This window comes from Miscanthus floridulus, chromosome 5 (assembly GCF_019320115.1).
Source record: "Miscanthus floridulus cultivar M001 chromosome 5, ASM1932011v1, whole genome shotgun sequence".
In the NCBI taxonomy this organism is placed as follows: Eukaryota; Viridiplantae; Streptophyta; class Magnoliopsida; order Poales; family Poaceae; genus Miscanthus; species Miscanthus floridulus.
Genome location: NC_089584.1, coordinates 69,153,887 through 69,161,154, shown reverse-complemented (window position 1 = coordinate 69,161,154; position 7,268 = coordinate 69,153,887). Strand labels below are relative to the sequence as shown.

Sequence of the window (7,268 nt, the reverse complement as noted above, 5' to 3'; positions counted from 1 at the left end):
ATAATAATCAATGGAGGATATGACAGCTGTAGCATTAGGAGGGAAGACATTCAGAGATCTAGAAAAAAGATTCATAGATACCTGAGGTCTCCATCAGCTTCCTCACTGCCTCTTATTTCTCTGAAAAAATAGAGTGTACCACCATGTTAACAAATTACTGGAAGCAAGATACAAGGCTAGGTTATGTAAACTTAAAATGTAATCTTCTCAGAAGAGGCATTATAAAAAAAATAGCAGATCAACCAGATGAAGCAATACTCTGTACAATAAATCGACATTAGCAGTTAAGCAGTGTCATGAAGAGGGAGCTTCAAATTTAAGTGTGAGTAAGCACAAGAAACACAATATTTTAATGAATGTACAAAGCATCATTGATTTTGTTATTTTGATCCCAAGCTTGCAATGGATAAATTGCTTGTTAATGTGGTAGGCAAATGTAGAACTACCGATGGAAATTCAAGACTTATACTATCATAGTATGAACCTCTAATATGTGTATAGCAGAACTTTGAAACAAGCAGGAGATAGAAGACAATACATTTATTTTTATGTATGAAAATAGAGAACAGTGGATTCTAGATGGATGCAAAGAAGTACCTGATCAGCACTCAGCTTTCAGTTTTAAACAGGTAAAAGTAGATAAGCATTTTACAATGGATGCAACGATTCAAGGTAAAACGGATAGGATCAACCATGACTGATAACTTCCTTTGTCTAGAGTCATGGGAATTAGGAACTGGAAAAAGCAAATGCAAATAAGATACCTGTATTCGGAATTCCAGAATAGTACAAATTTGTTACACAAGCTATGGAGTGCATAGATAATATTGGCCTAGCTACAACTGATGTTTTCCTGGTAGATTGCAGCCACCGAAATCCTACTACTCCCGATGACTAAAACACTGAAAGGAGATGCAGCTACCAGGTTCAGCGGATTGAACTTGTTGTCCAAACTCAGTCAGCAGCTATCTGGCGGTCGGAGGAACAGCACACGCTGCATTGCAGCTAGACTGAGAAACCAAAACAGCCTGGCAACTTTTGCTTCTCAATAAGTTTCGGAACAGTACATAAGCCTGCTGACTAAACAACTCTCAAATTCACCAAAAAAAACAAACCAATAAAAGGTGGGAAAATTAGATAAGGACAATGAGTAGGTAACTGTTGCTGGGAAGGAGTCACGGCTCTAAAAATTAGAAGAGTGCTGCTTTTGCTATTGCTGTGTATGTGAAAACCATTGTTTCAAAAGCACAATAGTATGCAGTGTATAAACGGAGGCTGTCCAAAATTCACCAGGAATGGGTTCAAACCCAATTTGACTCTAATAAAACTTGAACACAACAAATCAGTCAAACATTAAGAACGGAACTCACCGAAAATAGGCTCAATTCTAGAAAAAGAAAAACACAAGAAGGAAAGATCTCCCGAGATCATTGCTGTAAAAGTTAAACATAATTTATGATGTAATCATCAGATATTGTAGATCACCACCTGATCATGTTGTAGGAGTATCTGGCCATATACATAGAAAATTACAGATTGGACAAAAGTACAAGAAAGTCATCAACTTATATGTTTCCTCAAAAGAACTGATTGGTACGCACCTACGCACAAGCTCTCCAACAGATCCATGCATATCATATATCATTATAAGGCCTGTACATGGTACTAATTTTTTGCTTCCAACATTTCCAAAGGAAGTGTAGCCTAAATGTTGAGTAAAAACCATTGCACCAGAACCATGCAACTCGGTTTGGATGGTGTTAAGTGAGCCGAAAGCACAACTCATATGTCAAACGAACTGTAGCTTGAATGTTATAAGGTGTACTAAACTGGGTATCTTTGATGATGAAACACATGGTTTACCACTGTGCATATAGAGTAGGGAGAGGTGAATTTTACAATCCTACGACATAAAGGATACGAATCTGACAAAGAGAACCACACTGTAATTTTAATTCTAGTGTACTTTGAGGTCGCTCTATTCCTCTTTGTTGTACCAAGCATTCGATGAGGTGATATGAAAATGTCAAAGAAAACTAAGGTACCTATTATCAGAAAACAAAACATTCTTAAGATTTAATTGGGATAAGTATTTTATAGTGAAAAAGCTATACACGGTAGCTGATCTCTAAGCCGGTGTACACAAAATGTCGTCCAGCTATCTTTTGGTGCTATATTTATAGTTCTTTGGCTATTGTTTTAGACAAATAACGAGGGCAGTTGCAAGCAATAAAACAAACGTTTAGGCTCAATGGTGAGTTGGCGACCTACCTACTCCTTTGGACTCTTGGTTCTGGGCCTGTCATCCAAATCTATGCATGTGTCAAGCTAATAAGCTCCTAGGTGTTTCATTCATACAGCACAAATATATTATGTAGGAAGAGAGAAAAAAAAGTGAAGGCAAAATACAAGCCTGGCGCTAATGCTCTGAAACGAGAATCTGTTGAAAAGACAAGGCTGTTGGAACTATTTGTGTCCGCAAACCTGAACCCTGTAAAAAAATAACAAAAGGAACATGGTCAAACAATCGCTAAACCATCAACAGACCATATCTGTAATAATCACATATGAGCAAATAGCAATGCAGAAAAATAAACTGTATGAACCACCAAATCTATGATTTTAGAATTATATCCATGCATATAGCAATGCAGAAAAATAAACTGTATGAACCACCAAATCTATGATTTTAGAATTATGTCCATGCATATGAATCTGTGTCTAGGTAAAGGGCATATATATGGAGCATGATGGCGTGGATAAGAAACAATAATATTTGACCTGATGCCTATGACATATCACCTAGCACCTGCACCTATTGGTTTGGGAGAAGGGCAGGGACCATGATATAGCATTTTGCAATGCCTTGGTGCAGTTCACAATGAAGCAACACTGATGAGCCAACAGATCAATCTAATATGTAATTAAAAATGTACAATGAATTATTTTGACGAATCAAGTATAAAGAAACATAGGAACCAATCTGAACTATTCATGACTACGAGAACAGTACCCAAATGCGGCAAAAAATCAATTTGAAGGAGCACATCGAAAAACCCAAACTCTGATAGAATATACAAGATCAATCAGGAAGAACACAAACGTAAAAAGGAAAAAGAAAGAGCATGCAGCTCCTCCAGGCACGGCACATAGCTCAGGAACGGGATAGGAAAACAATAAGAAAAGGAGTCAGAGATGCAGGGCAGCTCGTTCAACCATTGAACCGCTGTTCCAATTCTGGCCGGAGTGAGAAACGCAGAGCAGGACAGCGCGCGCGCGGCCCCTCACGACTTCCACCACAAGCACCTAGGGCCACCTGTAGCACATCACCATCAACAAAACAAGAATTCGAATGAGCGAACTAATCGCTAATTGGAAGAAGAAATCATCCAGATCTAGAACAAGGAAATGAATGAGGAGTAAACCGGAAGGGAAAATGGGAGACCTAACCTGAGAAGAACTGAACCTGGCGACGAACCAAGAAGAAAGGGTGAGGGGAAGGACGGCAGAATTACTATTAGGGTTGTGGCCGCAACTGAGCCGGCCGTCCTTCTAGGACCCGATGACTCCGGCAAAGGGCGTAGCACGTCAGCCAAAAAGGGGAACGAAGGGGAACGGCGGAAGCGGCAACACAATCTCGGCTAGCGTCGTGGACCGCACGACACCGGCGAGGAGAACACGGTCGCGGAGCTGACGAGGGGAGTGGCGTCGTGGACGGCACAACGCCGGCGAGGAGAACATGGCCGCCTTGCTCGCGTCGGGTCTCGGGAGGGAGAGGAGCGTGGAGGAGGAGGAGGCTGGGCACCGCGGCGCCGAGGGCCGGCGACCGACGTGGTCGGGCCGCTCGAGGCGTGGCACCGACGGCGTCGGGAGAGAGGGATCGAAGAGTAGGAAGACGTGCGGAAGAGAAGGTTGGTGAGGCCGGATCGGGCAGAAGCCGAGGTGCCGATGTAAATATCTGGGCAGTAAAATGTGGAGCGGAAGCTAGATTCAAAAAATTTCTACAGAGGAGGAGCAGATGTCTACAGAGGAGGAGCAGAAAGTAAACAAGATTCATGCAATAAGCTGATTTCGCTGGAAGCTGATTCAGCAAATCGTGGCCACACAGATCGAGATCCAACGGAAGGGCACATTTTGGGTGACGTGGCCACTGGTTCGTTCGGAGGAGCTGGCCATCTTTTTGGATTTTAAATGTGCTAATGTCGTAGGTGAGGAGATCATTTCTAGAGCACAAAGAATACATATACCTGACCTGTTGGTAAATCATGCAGTACAGTGTGGAGTTGATGTAAATACTATCTACGTTGTTGAGCTATGATCCAAATTCAAGCTTGGGCTGAAGCGAAGCGGTCCATTAGCGTTAAGAGAGACTACACCAGACTACACCATCTATTAGTTCCGTATTGCTAATAGACGAGGGTGTAGGATTTTTCCTCCCTATATATACTTTATGTAAGCCATCGTCTTGGGATAAGAAAAATTGTAAATCCCCGACATTTGTAACCTCACCTGATATAGTGAAGATTTGTTGGCTGGTGCTCTTGGCTTTTTCCCTTCCACCTTGGGAGGGTTCTCTATTTAAAATCTCGTGTCCCCTGTGCTTGATCTACTGTTCTTCGTTGTCTATATTGCCTATCGTTTCTAACAAGTGGTACCAAAGCTTAGTTTGACCTTAGGGTTTCACGATGTCATCGATGAAGTTTGATCTACCGCTGCTGGATTATAAGACGAGATTTGCACTGTGGCAAGTCAAGATGCGAGCGATTCTGGCACAATCTTCGGATCTTGATGAGGCGCTGGACAGTTTTGGAGGAAAATGGTAGAAGTCATGGACCACTGAAGAGAAGCGGAAGGATCGTAAGGCTCTGTCTCTGATTCAACTTTATCTACATAATGATATTTTGCAAGAAGTGTTGCAGGAGAAAACTGCCGTAGAACTTTGGCTCAAGCTGGAATCGATTTGCATGTCCAAGGATCTAACCAGTAAGATGCACGTGAAGATGAAGTTGTTCACGTACAAGCTGCAAGAAGGTGGTTCGGTGATGAACCACTTATCGATCTTTAAGGAGATCGTTGCCGACCTAGTGTCGATGGAGGTAAAATATGATGATGAAGATTTAGCTCTTCTACTGTTATGCTCACTGTCTACTTCGTTTGTAAATTTCTGAGATACCATACTATTAAGCCATGATGAACTAACCCTTGCGGAAGTATATGAGGCCCTCCAGACGAGGGAGAAGATGAAAGGTATGGTTCAATCTGATGTGTCGTCCTTCGAGGGTGAAGTGTTGCAGGTTAGAGGCAGGCCCGAGTAGAAAACCTACAACAACAACAATAATTGAGACAAGAGCAAGAACGGTAAAGGCCGTTCAAAGTCCAGAGGCAGGGATAAGTTTTGCAGGTATTGTAAGAAATATACTCATGTCATTGAGGATTGTTGGAAGCTGTAGAATAAGGAGAAAAGAAACGGTACATATAAACCGAAAAATAAATTGGATGGTGATGGTAAGGCCTCTGTTGTCTCCGTTGTTGATAATTTTGATTCAGGAGATGTTCTGGTTGTTTTTATTGGTTGTGTTGTTGGTCATGATGAATGGATACTTGATTCTACATGCTCGTTTCATATATGCTCTAACAGAGATTGGTTCAGTTCTTACAAGTCTATGCAGAGTGGAGATGTCGTGCGTATGGGAGATAACAACCCACGTGAGATCGTGGGCAATGGCTCCGTTTAGATCAAGATGCATGATGTCATGATACGCACACTAAAAGATGTGAGACACATACCAGGGATGGCCAGAAATCTCATCTCCCTCAACACACTTGATGCCGAGGGGTACAGACATTCTGGTTCAGGTGGAGTGTGTAAGGTATCAAAAGGCTCTCTCATTCATATGATAGGTGATATGAATTCTGCAAAGTTATATGTTCTTAGAGGAAGTACTTTACATGGTTTCGTCACTGCTGCTACTGTTTCTAATGATGAACCAAGTAAAACTAATCTTTGGCATATGCGTCTTGGGCATATGAGTGAACTTGGTATGGCGGAATTGATCAAGAGAGACCTACTGGATGGCTACACTGTGGGTAAGATGAAGTTCTCATGAGCACTGTGTTTTGGTAAGCATAAGAGGATAAAATTCAATGCATCTATTCATACCACCAAAGGTACACTTGATTATATACATGCTGATTTGTGGGAGCCGTCTCGTAAGCCCTCTTATGGTGGTGCCTGTTACATGCTTACCATTATTGATGATTACTCTAGAAAAGTGTGGTCTTACTTTCTAAAAAATAAAGATGATACTTTTGCTACTTTTAAAGAGTGGAAAGTTATGATAGAAAGGCAAACTAAAAAGAAGGTAAAATTGCTCCGTACTGACAATGACGGTGAATTCTGTTCGGATGCTTTTAATGATTACTGCAGGAAAGAAGGCATTGTCAGGCACCACACCATCCCATACACTCCTCAGCAGAATGGTGTGGCTGAGCGCATGAACCAAACCATCATCTCGAGGGCTCATTGCATGCTGTCCAATGCTCATATGAACAGACGTTTTGGGGCTGAGGATGCTAACATCGCATGTTACTTGATCAACCGGTCACCTTCTATCCTACTTAATAAGAAAACTCCCATTGAGGTATGGTCTGGTATGCCTGCTGATTATTTACAGTTGAGAGTTTTTTATTGCACTGCTTATGCTCATGTTGATAATGGAAAGCTAGAACCTAGAGCCATTAAGTGTCTGTTTCTTGGTTATGGTTCTGTAGTTAAAGGATATAAGTTATGAAATCCTAAAACTAAAAAGACTTTCATGAGCAGGAACGTTGTTTTTAATGAATCTGTTGTGTTTAATGATAGCTTGTCCACAGATATTTTACTAGTTGGTTCTGATAAGGAGTAGGAACATGTTAGCATGCAGGTGGAGCACATAGATGATCAGGAAACTAAAATTGTTGATAACAATGTTCATGATATTGTTCAGCACCCACCTCCTGTTTTGCAGCCTCAAAATCAGTCTATTGCAGATCACAGAACAAAGAGAAGTTGTGGACCTCGTCCACGTTTAATTGAGGAATGTGATATTGTTCATTATACCTTTAGTTGTGCTGAACAGGTTGAGAACATTTATGAGCCAGCTACATACACTGAAGCTATTGTTTCTGGTGACCGTGAGAAGTAGATTTCTGCTATGCAAGAGAAGATGTAGTCACTCAAGAAAAATGACATATGGGATGTTGTGCGCTTGCCAAAACAAAAGAAGGTC

At 41.5% G+C, this 7,268-nt stretch overlaps 1 long non-coding RNA gene across 1 annotated transcript; it reads right to left on the bottom strand.

Annotated features, from left to right (window-relative positions):
- Positions 1-2,919: 2,919 nt before the first annotated feature.
- On the bottom strand, positions 2,920-3,581 carry LOC136452302 (uncharacterized). The gene is made up of 2 exons (XR_010758800.1): positions 3,516-3,581; positions 2,920-3,316 (listed from the first exon to the last, which is right to left on the bottom strand). It is a non-coding gene; the product is annotated as an uncharacterized lncRNA (long non-coding RNA).
- Between the last annotated feature and the right edge of the window lie 3,687 nt (positions 3,582-7,268).